A 16,580-nucleotide genomic window follows, 5' to 3' on the forward strand; every position below is an offset into this window, starting at 1 on the left:
GGTCAGCACAAGAGAGAAACCAACAAATAAAATAACAAAAATACAATCCTACCTATACCACTTTCGCAGGTGCTCTCGATTGCATTTAGCGTATGCAACAAGCCTTTAAACCCCTAGGTTACCCCTAGTGGACGAGTTGTAGTCTCGTGAGGGTTTGCAGCAATGTTACCCACAAACATTGAACTAACTAATGATAAAAATGAAATGAAATGAAGAGCTGGGTTGCCTCCCAGGAGCGCTAAGTTTACCGTCTTCAGCCAGACAAATAAAGCAACTACCCTAGTCCTAAGAAAATAAGAAACTTACCTATACCTCCATCAGACTAGGAGATTAATCCTGGTAAACAGGATCAGTCAGAGGTATGGACATGTCCTCTGAATCAAATTTCTCGACAAATGGTTTCAATCGATGGCCATTGACTTTAAACTCCTTGCCATTGTCGGGATCTCTTATCTCAATGGCCCCATGCGGAAAAACAGTAACAACAATGTAAGGGCCGGTCCAACGAGATCGAAGCTTACCCGGAAAGAGATGTAATTGAGAATTGTACAAAAGGAACTTCTTACCAGGCGTGAATGATTTTCACAAAATGTGTTGGTCATGAAATGCTTTCATCTTGTCCTTGTAAATTCTCGAATTATCGTACGCATCATTCCGGATTTCTTCAAGTTCATTCAATTGAAGTTTGCGTAGCGAGCCAGCGTTGTCCAGATTGAAATTAAGATTTTTGATCGCCCAGTACGCTTTATGTTCCAGCTCCACAGGCAAGTGACAAACCTTCCCATAGACAAGTCTAAAGGGAGACATTCCAATAGGAGTTTTAAATGCAGTACGGTATGCCCATAAGGCATCGGTCAATCGGATTAACCAATCCTTACGATCTGGGTTAACCGTTTTCTCCAGAATGTGTTTGATCTCCCTATTGGAAATCTCAGCTTGTCCACTTGTCTGAGGATGGTATGGGGTGCTCACCTTATGAGAGATACCGTATTTCTTCATTAAGCTCTCAAATGGTTTATTACAAAAGTGTGAGCCCCCATCACTAATGATGGCTCGAGGCGTTCCGAATCGAGAAAGGATGTTTTCTTTTAGGAATTTAATGACCATGCAATGGTCATTCTTTCGACACGGAATCGCTTCGACCCATTTAGTGACATAATCCACGGCGAGCAAAATATACAGATTCCCAAACGATTGGGGGAATGGTCCCATGAAATCGATGCCCCAGCAATCAAATGCTTCAATGATAAGAATGGGATTCAAAGGCATCATATTTCGACGGGACAATGCTCCCAATTTCTGACAACGCTCATAAGCTTTGCAAAACTCATGAGTGTCCCTAAACATAGTGGGCCGAAAAGCCACACCGCAGAATCTTGGCCGTGGTCTTTTTAGCAGAAAAGTGACCACCACAGGCCTGTGAGTGACAGAAGGAGATGACACTCTAATGCTCATCGTCTGGCATACATCTCCTTAAGATTTAATCTGGGCAATATTTAAATAAATATGGATCGTCCCAAAAAAAGTTGCACACCTTGGTAAAGAATTTCTTCTTATCTTGCGCAGTCCAATGTGTTAGTATAGAACCTGTGATAAGAAAATTAGCAATATTAGCGAACCAAGGTGAATGGGAGACTCTAAACAATTGTTCCTCAGGGAACATGTCATTGATATGGGTTGTCTCAAGGGAATCGAGGTATTAAGGCGAGAAAGGTGATCGGCCACTACGTTCTCTACTCCCTTTTTATCTTTAATTTCCAAATCAAATTCTTGGAGTAGAAGGATCCATCTTATCAAGCGGGGCTTAGAATCATTCTTAGAAAGAAGATACTTTAGTGCCGCATGATCTGTATATATAATGATCTTGGATCCGATCAGGTAGGACCTAAATTTGTCCAAGGCGAACACTACGGCTAAGAGTTCCTTTTCCGTAGTCGAGTAGTTCACTTGGGCAGGATTTAGAGTCCTACTTGCGTAGTGAATGACATAGGGCTTCTTATCTTTTCTCTGGCCTAGGACCGCCCCAAGAGCATAATCAAAAGCGTCGCACATAAGCTCAAAAGGAAGGTTCCAGTCGGGTGGCTGCATGATAGGTGCAGTGGTTAATGTGCCTTTAAGCTTGGTGAAAGCTTCCTGGCATTGCTCAGTTCACTCGTACGGAATATCCTTTTGAAGAAGATTACATAATGGACGAGAGAGGAGACTAAAGTCCTTTATGAATCGCCTGTAAAATCCTGCGTGTCCTAATAAGGATCGCACGTCTCTGATGTTCTTGGGTGGAGGTAGGTTAGAGATAAGATTGATTTTTGCCTTATCTACCTCGATTCCTTTGGACGAGATGATATGTCCAAGGACAATTCCCTTCTGAACCATGAAATGGCACTTCTCCCAATTAAGTGCCAGGTTCTTTTCTTCACATCTTTTCAGCACACATTTAAGACTTTCCAAGCACTTGCTGAAAGATGGACCGTAAACAGAGAAATCATCCATGAAGACCTCTAGATATTGCCCTACCATATCAGAAAAGATACTAAGTATACATCGCTGAAAGGTGGCAGGGGCATTACATAGTCCGAATGGCATCCTTCGGTAAGCAAAGGTGCCGTAGGGACATGTAAATGTGGTCTTTTCCTGGTCTTCAGGGGCTATCTCTATCTGGTTATAGCCCGAATACCCGTCAAGGAAACTATAATAGGAATGACCAGCTAACCTTTCCAGGATCTGATCAATGAATGGTAAAGGAAAGTGGTCTTTCCTCGTGACGGTATTCAACTTCCTGTAGTCAATGCACATTCTCCAACCAGTAGTGACTCTAGTTGGCACGAGTTCATTATTAGCATTGGCTACGATGGTGATTCCGGACTTCTTAGGGACCACTTGAGTTGGACTCATCCATTGACTATCAGATATAGGGTATATAATACCCACATCCAATAGTTTAAGAACCTCGGCCTTAACCACTTCCTTCATGTTGGGATTTAGTCTACGTTGTGGTTGCCGAGCGGTTTTTGCATTATCCTCAAGGTATATGTGATGAGTACAAATCGAGGGATCGATTCCTTTGAGGTCCGCTATCGTCCATCCCAGGGCTCCTTTATGCTCAATGAGAGTAGATATAAGCATACTCTCCTATTCTTTCTCCAGGTGGGTAGAGATCACCACCGGGTATGTCTCATCTTGACCTAAATATGCATATTTCAAATCAGAGGGCAAAGGTTTTAGGTCAAGCTTCGGTGGCTTGAGGTTAGACGGTAGAGGCACTGTATCGGTTTGTGGTAATTCTTCAAATTGTGGCCTCCACCGGTTAACTTCAAGTACCGGTGCAGTATCAAGCAAGGCACATGTCTCCCTAATCATGTCATCATCGAAATCATGGGAGTGGGCCAGGCACGTCTCCAGATGGTCGGAGGATAAGGTTAGAGGTGTCGTATCTTCCACGAAAGAGTCAATCATGTTAATGTCGTGGAAATCGTCATCATCCTCTGCGTTGCTGCCGTTATTGAAAAAAATGTTTGACTCCAATGTCAAATTTCCAAAAGACATAGTCATGATACCATTCCTGCAATTGATAATTGCATTTGACGTGGCGAGGAATGGGCGACCAAGAATGACGGGAATCTGAGTGCTCATGTTATTGATGGGTTCGGTGTCCAGGATGATAAAATCTACAGGGTAGTAAAATCTATCGACCTGGACTAACACATCCTCAATTATCCCTCTTGGTACACGAACAGAGCGATCAGCAAGTTGTAGTGTGGTTAGGGTGGGTTTTAATTCACCCAAACCTAACTGTTTGTATACCGAGTAGGGAATCAGATTGACGCTCGCTCCTAAGTCAAGAAGTGTGTGATCAATTCGATGGTTCCCGATTACACATGATATGGTTGGGCTACCGGGATCCTTGAATTTCTGTGGCACGTCTTGCTTCAGGATGGCACTCACTTTCTCAGTCAAGAAGATTTTCTTTTGAATAATTTTCCGTCTTTTAGTCGTGCATAAGTCTTTCAGGAATTTAGCATATGAAGGTATCTGTTTAACGACATCAAGTAGAGGAATGTTGACTTTCACCTGTTTCAACACCTCTAGAATATCCTGAGAGTTAGAGAGAGGTTTTGGTGAAACCAACCGTTGAGGGAATGGAGCAACTGGCTTCTTTAGAAGTTCCGGTTCTACTTTTTGTGGGGCATCACTGAATCCATCATTGTTGTCCTCTTCTGCTTCTTGAGGCTTTTCGGGCCTAACCGGAAGAGTTTTATCAATGATCTTCCCACTCCTAAGAGTAGTGATGGATTTAGCATGCCCCATCTGATTTGAAGAGCTGGGATCATTATTCTCGTACTGCAGTTTAGGATTGGAGAGAGGTTGTGCAGGAAGCATCCCCTTTTCTATAACCGTCATACGAGAATCTATCTTTTGCATAAAATCTGTAATTCCCCGCATTGCCTGAGCCAGCTCTTGTATGGGATTTTGAACCAGTTCCTCTTGAGGTTTCACTTGAGTTGGATTTTGATTAAAGAAACCTGGAGGAGTCGCCGTTTGTCCATTCCTCCAACTAAAATTTGGATGATTTTTCCAGCCAGGATTGTATGTGTTGGAGTTGGGTCCAGTAAAAGGTCTTTGATAATTATTTACAGCATTGGCTTGTTCATTCAACACTCCTCGAAAGGCAGGTATTGTAGGACAGTTTTCAGTTGTGTGAATGTTGCAATCACAGATGCCGCAAACAACTTCATTGACCTTATCCTTCTTTCCTTCCATGGCCTCAACTTTCCTTATGAGCGTAGTCACTTTACACTTAAGATCATCCTCTTCTTTCAAGAGATATAATCCACCTTTCTCCTTTAATTGAGTCGGCCTAGACGTGGTGTTCGATCTTGAGTAATAGTCCCAGATTGTGTTTTTTCAGTGAGACTATCGAGGTAATCCCATACCTCGTCAACATCTTTGTTGATGAACTCTCCATTACACATTGTCTCGACCATTTGGCGCATGGAAGATGTCAGTCCATCATAGAAAAAATTTGTAATGCGCCACGTTTCAAATCCGTGTTGTGGGCATGAATTGACCAAATCTTTGAACCTTTCCCAACATTGGAAGAATGTTTCATCTTCCTTTTGGGCAAAGTTCATGATCGCTTTCCTGAGGGTAATCGTTTTGTGATGTGGGAAGAATTTTTTTATGAATTCCCTCTACATATCGTTCCATGTGCCAATGGATCTAGGACGCAGTGAATGTAACCACGTCTTAGCTTTCTCTTTTAAGGAAAAAGGAAAGAGTTTCAGCCTAATTGTATCCTCAGATACATTAGGAAAACATAATGTAGCTATAATCTCATCGAACTCTTTCAAATGTAAATATGGACTTTCTGATTCAAGTCCATGGAATTTGGGAAGGAGTTGGATAACTCCTGGCTTGATGTCCATTTGTCCTGTGTTTTCAGGAAAAATCATGCATGAGGGCATACTCACTCCCGCCGGTTGTAGATAATCTCGTAAAGTATGAGGCGGGGGTGCCTGTTGCACCTCATTCTCATCTTGGGTATCCTCCACCCTGGGTGGAAGTGGAGGAGGTTGGTCTTCAGCCATAACCTCAGTTAACTCAGGGGATTTCGAGCGGTGTCTAGTCCTGCGATGGATAGTCAACCCCTCAACCAATCCTCCTTCAGTCAAGAGACGTCGAGTGTCGTCACGGGCTCACTTGGGCATGAAAACACTCGCAGCCCTCAATTAAAAACTTAACCCTAGGAAAATCTAGCAAGAAAGAGAGAGTTGGAAAGAAATTACCAAATTGGAGTCCTGAGTTAAAACCTGCAAAATAAAATAAAATAAGTTAGATTCTAAAAAGAGAAGAACAATTCTTTAAAAGAAAGATAGAAGTGAACTAGCTTCTAAAAGAAAAAATTCCTAAAAGAAAGTGAAAATTTCTAAAATAAGTTAAGAGAGTCCTAAACTAGAAAGTAGATTACTAAAAGAGAATTGAAAAATAGAAAGTAGGGAAGGAGTGTACCGAATTAGAGATTTCTATCTTAAAGGCCTACAAAATAGGAAGGTTAGTTTCTAAAGAATTCTAAAAATAAATTAAGAAACAAGATTAGATTCTAAAAGTGTCAGAATTAGAAAATTTCTAAAATTTAAACCCTAATTCTAAAAATATGAAAAAGTAGAGAGATTAGGAAGGAATTACCAATTTAGAAACTTATGTCCAGATCCTATAAAACAGGAAACAAGTTAAGTTCTAAAAATAGAATAAAATGAAATAAAAACTTCTATCCTAAAGTAAGTAAAATCCTAATCCTAACTTAATTCTAAAACTAATTAATTTTAGAAAAACGTAACCGTCAGTCCCCAGCAACGGCGCCAAAAACTTGTTCATTCCCCAAGTATAGGGTTGTGATGTAGTAATAAACTCGGTAAAACCGAGGTCGAATCCATAGGGACTGATACCTATACGTTATCTGAAACCAAGTAGAACTAGAACTAGACTAAGATGTGATCTAAACCAAATAGAGTTTAAGGAATAATTGTAGAATAATTATCTAAAACTTTAAGGAATTTAAAGGAAAGAAACTAGGGATTCAGAGGATCCACTTGTAGGGATCAGGGAGATCTTTTGCCTGCATCAAGAATCATGGAAATCAAACTGAACCTACTTGATCTAGTCTTCACAAGATGAAAGGTATATAAATTAGAATGGATTCCATCATCTAACCATGCCCAGGAGACAAAGCAAACAACAGGATTAAACTAATTACCAACCAATCAATAATGTATGAAGATTAGGAAGGGTATCGCCATCCGACCATGCCCATGAGACGATGGTGAACAACAGGGCTTCCTAACGTCATAAACATTAAAAGGGAAAAAGAAATATTCAAAGCCATTGCAGACCCATTGTAATTTCAGTCACAACAGACCATTAAAGACTAAGAAAAATATTTCTTTAATAATCAACTAAAATCAACATCAGTTCAGTCTAAACAAAAGGCACAAGCAAAAAGGTCCCCCATCACGCTGCAAGCTTCACCTCTTAGCCCTAGCTAAGAGGTTCAGCCCAACATGAATGGGCTGGATCCAAAACAAATATAATAGAAAGAAAAGAATAGAAAAAAGAAAAAAAATAAAAATTACTTTCCTAGCTCCCTGTCGAACATCCCACGTTGAAGCCTTCCAAAACGAGCCCTCCTGTTGCCTCTCTCTCTCTATCTGACGTCCCCTATTCAAGGATACCCTCTTCTCAACGTTTGGAACTCTTTTTATAACTTTTGGAGTGGTGGAAATCGGATTTGGGAAGCTATCGCACGCGCAGCGAAAGCCTTTTCGCAGCCAAGTTCGGGGCTTCATAACTCTCGCGTTCCTTGCATTATTTCTGTAAAATCAGCGTCTCTTGGAAGTGTTTTGGCTGACCTACACGATGGACGGTTCAGATCTGCCATATGATTAAAGATGGTGGGCCACAACTGCCTGGAAAATTCGATCTCGCGGACGTGCGTAGCCTTTCGCACGTCCGGCGCTGACGTGATCGGTGGGCCCCATAGGTATTTTCTGGGAAATCCACCCCGTCCATTGGATTCAGGATGAAATTTCAGTCAAGAATGAGTGGTTTTGAACGTCCATTGATGCGGCCCAGAGAAGAAATCACCCCAAAAATCGTTTTGAACGTCGCAGGACCGTCTGTTTGTGACCTCTGTATCGCGCACGTGTGCTCGCATGGGTCCAAAAGTTCAGCAAGGTTTTGTAGTAGTCGAGGCCTTCTACACGATGGAGGGTTTGGATTGTCCGTACGTATGCTCTGTGGGGCCCACTAGCGTCCGTAAAAACGGACAGCGTCCGTCCGTTTTACGTGAAACGACAGTTGCCGTATTTGAGAAGGAGACGCGGGTCAGCAGCGCTGACCCGCTGTACGTGGATTCGGTGCGGCTCGCGACAGTTGTGTACTTTATGTACACGCTGTATATACGGGGCCCACTGTAATGTATATGCAAGATCTGATCCATCCATTTGTTTCCTCATCTTATTTAAACCGCCCAGACCAAAGTTGAGACAGTTCCAGATATTAGGTGGGCCCAGAATCAACGGTTTATGGGCTGATCTGTCAGTTGGGGCACTTCCATAGTGATCCGAGGGCTGAAATTTGATATGTACGGTTAATTTATGGCCCTCAGGCCATGTATGAAGTTTTGAGCCAATCAGATGGCGAGAACTATGTGATCTTGCATTTTCACCAATTTTGGGCCTCTTTAATGTGAATAACTTGATTTCCTTGGATCCTTGGTGTGTAATTCCATCGATCTTGGTCCCCTGGAGTCCGTCCCTTGCCTTGGGTGTCATCAGAACGTCAAATCCATGGTTTAAGTTCCCTTTTTCAGTTCATGCTTGTAAATACACTCTGCATCACAAACACGATTAAATCAGGCTATTAAACGGTATCAATGATTGTAAATCTATGCAATAACTGGGTCTGATATGCAATATTTGACCCTCAACATTAACTCTTTTATTACTCTCTTGTTTATTGTCCCTTTCCATTTCTTATTTTCTTCCTTTGTCATATTGTGACAAAAAAGGGAGAGAAATATTTTAAGTTTTGGATTGATTGCTTATGGATATGGATTGTGAGGTAGTAGCATTATTTTTATGAATATATATGTGCTACTTAGGGGGAGTAAGTAAGAAGGTGTTTTGCGTGTTTTGCCTATTCCATGATGATATGTGCTAGTTGATGATAACTAGTGCATAATTCTTTAACCAGGCTATAACTGGTTCTCTTATATATGACTGATGCATGATTCTTTATTGAGTATGTTGTACTTCTCTTATTTTGATTGGAGTGTATTTTGTCACAAATTTAACAAAGGGGGAGATTGTAAGTGCTATGGTTTCTTGCTCCTTTAGTTGTCAAATTTTGTGGTGCCAAAAACACAATCTGTGTCTTGTGTAGCATGTTGATTTATATGTTCAAGACACTGCATCACAATGCTTCAAGTTAAGAACAGTGATCTACTTCAAGAAATGCAAGGTCAAGTACTTTGTCCACTTCTGTAAGCTTCAATGTTCAGAGTTTTTAAAGCTACATCGAAAAGATGAGTGCTTGTTCAAGACTCAAGATAATGTTCAACTTAAGATCAAGTACAACTCAAGAACAACAAATCCAAGCTTTAAAAGATCTCAAGTTCAAGCTACATCATGTAGAGATCTCAAGCTTCATAATCTTTAAAGGTCAACCATCATTTGATGAAATGAAGATTCAATGTCTATACTTCACATTTAAGGTATGAATGACCTTAGATTGACCTTAGGTTAGGTCGTTTTGTATACATAATTCAAATTGAATCTTTTTATAAGTGTTTGGACTGTTCTAAGACTAGTCCTGGACCTTGTTTGACTAGTCCTAAAATATCCTCGGCTATTCCAAGAAATTCCAAGACTAATCCTAAGTTTGTTGTAAATTTTAAAAATTTTTTGGTTGAGTTACGACCAGTCCTGAACTCTGTTCGACCGGTCATGTGAACAGTGCACGACTCGTCTTATGACCAGTCTAGGATCTACGACTCAAACTATAGCGAACAAACTTTGTGCCTCACGACTAGTCGTAGGATGGTCACGACCAGTCGTGGAGGTGTCACGACCGGTCATGGACAAACTACGACCAATTGTGGAACGCTTTTATCCGATCGCACTCAAAATTTCAAAATGCAATTCGTCCTGCGACCACTCGTAGTGTCCATAGGACTAGTCGTAGATGGGATTTCTGCAACTATAAATAGAACACGAATTTTAGAGTTTAATAATTCAATTCAAGTAAAATCAAAGCACCACTCTGAGAGATAAGTTAGTATTTTTTTAAGCTACATTGTGCATATTTAATATTCTTTTTTGTTAGATTTTCTTATTTGATTTTATTTCTGGATTCTAATCTAATTTGAAAGAGGAATTGGGATATTCCACTTCTTGGAATCAAAATCAAATAGAGCTAGCCCAACTTGAATTAATTTAAAATCAATTAGAACTTAGAACCATTTCAAAGTGAGTATTGGATATTGAACTTCTATATTCGAACTTCTACTCTGATTGGTTCTTCCGGGCTGCTAAAAAAGAAAAAATCCAGGTATTTTACATTATTGTAAATTTTTTTCTTTTGGTTTTATTTGAGATTAAGTCAGAAAAATATCAATTTGTTGGTTATCTGAGGAGAGCTAGAAAACTTAGAAAGTGGGATTTTTGAATTGTGTAAGCCCATTTGAAAGACACAATTGTGAAGGTTTTGGTTGAACCTGAGAAAAACCTATTTTTCATAGTGAACGCTAATATCCCCTGTGTGAGGATATTAGGAGTGGAGTAGCAAGCTGTGTGGCTGTTGGTTAACAGTTGGTGAACACACAAGCGAACCACTATAATTCTCTGTGTCTTGTAATTTAAATGTTTGTTTAATTTCTATTTCTTTTATCATTCAAATTTGTGGGATGTATGTGTGGATGTGAATGTTGTAATATTTACATTTCAAACATTGTGGGGAATTATGTAATAGTTTAGAATTTATTTCTTGCCATTTCTTTTATTTCCTTTCAGTTTGATTTTTTAATATTCAAATTGTTCTAATAAGGTTGTCCTGCCATAAACCCTTAGTTTTTATGATGCAAGGTTGTCCTTAGAATAACATTTGTATCAATCTCTCTATTTGAGGTTGATTTATATTTCTGTATTGTGATTTGTTTAAAGTGCTATCTTTCCTTAATTCATTTAAATTTTGCTGTTAAAGTTTTAATTTGGCATAGTCCTATTCACCCCCCCTCTAGGACATATAGTTAGGCCTTTTTAATAGTGAGGTCTATCGTCCAACTCGTCCCCTCCCTCTTCTCTTTTCTTTTTGGCTGCCAACTCCCGGTGTGTGTAGAGGTAATCACCATGTCCAATTCATTGAGCTTGTGCGAGGGGTTTCTGGCGGTGACAGTGGGACGAGTAAACTTTGAACAATGTTGAACCCACCGTCACCATTGGTGATGTTGAGTGACGCCGATTTTCGGGCATCGTAGTCGTCGAGAGTACTAGAGAAATCCTTGGCAGAGTGGCCGATTAGGGCAGGGCGCATTCTGTTCGATGAGGGGGATGTAGGTGAATCCTCTGATGAGGAAGAGATAAAGGGCGGTCGACCCTTAAGGAGTCCGACCTAACTCGGATTAGGTCACGATACCACATCCCGGAGTCAGTAATCCTCTGGGTACATTTGCTAGATGAACTTCATACTTGTCCTCTACGGGGATCTGTTGTCATCTTTCAAGTCGCTCTTTAGTGCGACCTGAGGCTCCACTTGCAGAGCTTGGTAAGACGGATGCTTGCTTGTCTAAACTTGGCCAGGTCGAATACGAATCTGATGGTACCCACTCCTCAGATCTAGCCTAGGGAACCCCTTTGCCCCTTCTAGCATATCAAGCATGTCGTCCAACCGCGGTATTGGGAACCGATATTTGATGTTAATTTTGTTGATTGCCCAACTGTCGACACGCATGCACTAGCTCCCATTTTTTTTACGTTAATAATGCTGGTACGACACATGAGCTCATGCTCTCTCTCAAAAGACACTTACAGATCAATTCCTTAACTTGTGCCTGAAGTATCTCACACTCCTTCGGACTCATCCGATAATGAGGGTGGTTGGGAAGGCTAGCCTCAGGAACAAGGTCTATGTGATCTTGGATGACCCTAATGGGGGGTAAGCCATCGTGTAAATTTTCATACCGACATCTTTAAATTCATTTAGCAATAATCTTAAAGTTGGAGGAGTGTTTGAAGGATCTGATTCCTCGCCCTTCATCAGTATGGCGTATACCTTGTCGGTTTCCTTGGATTCTTCCATGAAATCCTGAATGGTCAGAAGGAAACACCCCTCTACTTTAGAAGCTTCAGGGTGGTTATCTAATGCCACAGGAGCAAGGATTATTTTTCGATTGTCTTTGATGAAGACGTAAACATCGTCTCATCCTTTGTGGGTCGCATTACGATCCGATTGCCATGGTTGACAGAGTAACATATGGCATGCTTCGATGTCGAATATGTCACAAAGTATTTGTTCCTTGTAATTTTTGTCAATTGAAAATGAGACAGTGCATTGTTCAGTTTACTTGATATCGTTCACCTTTTTTATCTAGTCAATTGAGTACGGGGAATGATGTTTTATTATTGGTAGCTACAAGTTGTCCACCATTACTCTTAAGACGATGTTCTCACTACTACCACTGTTTATGATCACATCATAGACTTTGCCATTGACAACACACCGCATATGAAATATATTGTATCGTTGTGGATGTAGTTCCTTTCATGGGGTGTACAGTAATCGCTTCATAACTAGATCAGATTCGCCAAGATCCTCGCCCGTCCATTGATTGCCATCTGCTCCTTCCTTAGTAGCTTGTTCATGTTCATCAAAGCCCAGGTCTTCTTCTACAACCTCACCTTCAGTGCCTCCTTCGTTTATAGTCAAGTAGGTTGTGGGGCTTTGAGGATAGGTGTTTGATAAGTGTCTTAGTTGGCCGTAGTGGTAACAATTATTCAACCTTGGCCGAACGTAAGGATTTGGAATCCTACTAGGGCCCGTTGTTGTGGGTGCTACACGTCGAGTCCTAAATAAGACGCTCCCCGTATCATGGTTTGCAGCTGCAGGTAATTGAGAATGTTCTCCTAGTGGTTCTGTTCCCCGTGACAGCACTGGATCTTATGTGAGACCTGCCATGGGAGGTCGAGTTAAAGGATAAGGCCGAGCAAGAACCCTCGCAATTTACGTTTCTACCCTTCCTACCAACTAAACCGCTTCATCCACAGTCTCGACTGGGTGCATCCGAACTCGATCTTGAATTGCCAATCGTAACCCACCTATAAATCGTGCTCCCTTCTATGATTCGGTTTCTGATAGATCGTTTCGCGTTACCAACCTCTAGAATTCTTCAGTGTAGTCGGTGAAAGTTCGATTCCCCTGTCAGCAATTTTAGTATTACTGGAATAGTACCTGCTCATAATCACTAGGAAGAAATTGTGATCGAAGGTGCCTCATCCGTTGCCATGATGAGATGGGCGCCTTATTCTATCGGGCACGTGAAAGTTGTAATTGCTCCCACTATGCAGAAGCACCAGATTTTAATTTGAACACTATTAATTTTCACCTTTTTATGCTCTTGTACGTCCATGTAATCAAAGTATTGTCCTACTTCAGCTAGCCAATCGAGGAAATTTTCTATGCGTAATAAACTGTTAAAACTAGGAAGTTTAGCCTTACCTCGATAGCCTCTTTCAGCACGATCTAGATGATTGCCTCCATGAATTGGTCATCAGGTAAAGCCTTCATTAGGGTCCTCATTGCTAGAACTTAAATCATCTGGTATAACCCTACGATTTACCACTGGTAGTGCTCTACGAAAATTGGGTTATATGTCGTACGACAACCACATGCGGTGGAGCATCACCTAGGGCTCGGGGTAGAAGTAGCGCATCCGCCAGACAGTCGAGGATTTCTTGCATCCCTTGCATGGTCAACTGACTCTCCCTGTAAAAAGCTTTCATTCTTTCCAAAAGATAAAGAATTCCTAGATCACCGTCCACGGGATTTTCATTCATACCTTCGTTGTTTGTCATTGGCCCAAGGGAAATCTTCGCTTTGATACCAATTGATGCAGGGATGAACGTGATGAGGACAATCACTATCTTCCTCAAGGATAACTACTTCAAATCCACGAAGCTTCTCTGTACTCCTCACAGAGACTTCTCGAATCCACGAGGGAAAAAGCAAGAAAATAGAAATAAATTCTATAAAATTCGTAATTTGATTGACGAATGAAGTAAACGAGTTCACAACCCTTTAAATAAGGATACTAAGCCATCGGAGAAGTTTCTTAATCAGACTCTAACTAAAACTCCTAGAATTTGCAACTTACTATAAATAGTAAACTTTTACTATTTATAGATGGTCGTGATGTCTACCAGTGCGCAAGGTTTTTGGCCAAAAATTGTAAGTGTCCTATTTTTTGGAACCATGACGTTCTCCTAATTATTCTAAGAACTTTTCATGTTGGGTGCAAATCCTAAAACCCAACAGATGAAGAGTTATACTGATACTAAAACTTACTATAAATAGTAAAAATGAAATTAAAACGGGAATTCTACCGTCGATCCAATGGTATTTCACAAATTCGGAATGCGTAACCCGGCATAGCGGGGTTGAGTGGCTAAAGTAGATTGTCCTAACCCAAAATTATATATGGTACATCGAATAACTCATTCCGAATTGCGAGATACGCCCGATTTAAGGTCTGATGGTCTGTATCACTTCTGTTGCCAACCAGGCCTTTTCTAATCCATCTTAGCCATGAAACTGTCTGTGACCTGATCTACATTAGTCCTTAGTTTTAGCTTTGATAAGAAGTGGGTTGCATTGCTGGAAAAGTGCTGGTCCAACCCCTAGTTCTTGGTCCTCATCAATGGAGAAGCATGTGGCTTCTTCAAATCATCCGTGGCCTTCGTCAAGGGGACCCTCTCTCTCATAGGCTCTTCATCCTTACAGTGGAAGTGCTGAGTAAAGGCTTAAAGAAGTTGATGGAAATTGGCCCTTATCAGCCATTCACAACCCACAGGAATTGCCCAACGATCTCGCATCTCCTCATCACAATCATCCTGATGACACTATAATATTTTCTAATGGCAGCAACAATTCACTTAGGAGGATAACAAATTTCTCAATATCTATGCAAGCATCTCAGGTCAGAAAATTAACCCCCAAAAGAGCCAGTTCATCCTCTCAGCAAGTGCTCCTTAGGCCCGAGCGAGAACGACTAAAAACATCCTAAGCTTCAGCAGAGGGACTGCTCCGTTCACCTACATGGGAATCCCTATCTTCCAAGGGAGATCTAAGAGGGCTCATTTTTAGGCTTTGTTTGAAAAAATCCATAAAAGAATTTCTAGGTGCACGTGGAAAGGTAGGATTCTTTCTCAAGCAAGTAGACTAGCACTGATCAATCACGTTCTTACGAGCGTCCCAATCCACACCAATGCTGCCATTGATGTCCCCGTTAGTCTCTTGGGCGATCTCCATAAGGCCTTTGTTAATTTCTTCTAGGGATCGGATGAGAATATAAGGCGCTGCCACTGGACCAACTGGAAGAAAATCTCGCTCCCAAAATCCGAGGGTGGTCTTGGTCTAAAAAACCTCAAGTCTGTGATGAAAGCCCTCCGTCTTAAGATGGCCTGGAATGTCAGATGCAGGGGAGATAAAAGCTGTTGGTGCAAATTTATGAACGCGAAATATGCTTCAGATATCCAGGCCGAGGGTGATTCGAGCCTTTTCTCCTTTACTTCCCCTCTCTGGAAACAGATCATCAAGTTGTCCCACACTCTAGTTGACCGTGCGCGTTAGCTAATTGGTCGTGGGGAGTGTAATTTCTGGAATGTCGATTGGTTGAGGCTAGGGCCCCTTTCTAATTGAAAATTTCAGCCTCCATCAGCTCCCTATCAAGCGGCCAAGGTTCGTGACCTGATTGGGTCTAATGGTTGGATCTCGCAGTCCTCGATGCAACACCTACTCCCCCAAGTGGTCATTGATCGCATTTTGGAAGAAGGGATTTGCACCTCTAACTCTGATGATAGGTGCATCTGGACAGACTCCATCTCGGGCAAATTTTGTAGTAGAATGGCTTGGGATCACATCACATCACATGATATTAAAAAGTCATGGTCAAATTGGGTGTGGCATGCTAAGCTCCCACCTAAGCTCTCTGTCCTAGCATGGAAGATCTTTCACAATGCAATCCCCGTTGACACCAAAATCTAGTGCAAAGGTTTTCCCATCGTATCTAAATGCAACTGTTGCTCTTCTTTGGCCACACCCCATATTGAAACGGTTAACCATGTCTTCACTGAGGGTGAAAGGGCATTGCAAGTTTGGAGAATCTTCAGGTCCCTCTTCAGCATGCGTTTTCTTGCCCTGACAACAGCTGCTAGAAGAGCTAGCTCTTGGTGGGCCTCTGCCTTATGCGTTGGCAACAATTTTCCCCTTTTGAGTCTCATTTCGATCTTCATTTTCTGGGAGATTTGGAAGGCTAGAAACGCTGCCCGTTTCGATGGTCATGAGATTCGTGCATCCACCACTAGCTTAGCATGATCGACCCCCTTCTGCCGCCGCCCAAGTCCCCTAAGATATCCTTGGATCTATATTGCACAAACCTTGAGAATCTTTGTTCTGCTACCAAAGCCATCTAAGGTCTAGGTGGTCAAATGGAGTAGACCCCAACAAGGTTGGATCAAAATCAACGTTGACAGTTCGGCACATGGCAACCCGGGCCCTTCAGGGGGAGGGGGTCTTGGCAGAAGTAGCTCAGGAGATTTTCTCTTCGCTTTCACAGTTGGTTACGGATTCGGTTCTAATACTCGGGCTGAGATCGGGGTGGTCCTAGATGGTCTCACCCAGTGTAGGGACCTTGGTTTCACTAAAGTGGAGGTGGCTTGTGATTTTAAATCAGTGGTGTCCGCCCTCTCTCATCCTAATCTTCCCTCATGGTCCATGTGGTATTGGAAGACTAGGATCAACTCTCTTAAGAACTT

General features: G+C 41.6%; 1 non-coding gene across 1 annotated transcript; it reads left to right on the top strand.

The window, feature by feature from the left end:
- Nucleotides 1-5,040: 5,040 nt before the first annotated feature.
- Nucleotides 5,041-5,147, top strand: LOC131222229 (small nucleolar RNA R71). Its single transcript, XR_009159937.1, has one exon. It is a non-coding gene; the product is annotated as a small nucleolar RNA R71 (small nucleolar RNA).
- The last annotated feature ends 11,433 nt before the right edge of the window (nt 5,148-16,580 follow it).

Source organism: Magnolia sinica, chromosome 12 (assembly GCF_029962835.1).
Source record: "Magnolia sinica isolate HGM2019 chromosome 12, MsV1, whole genome shotgun sequence".
In the NCBI taxonomy this organism is placed as follows: domain Eukaryota; kingdom Viridiplantae; phylum Streptophyta; class Magnoliopsida; order Magnoliales; family Magnoliaceae; genus Magnolia; species Magnolia sinica.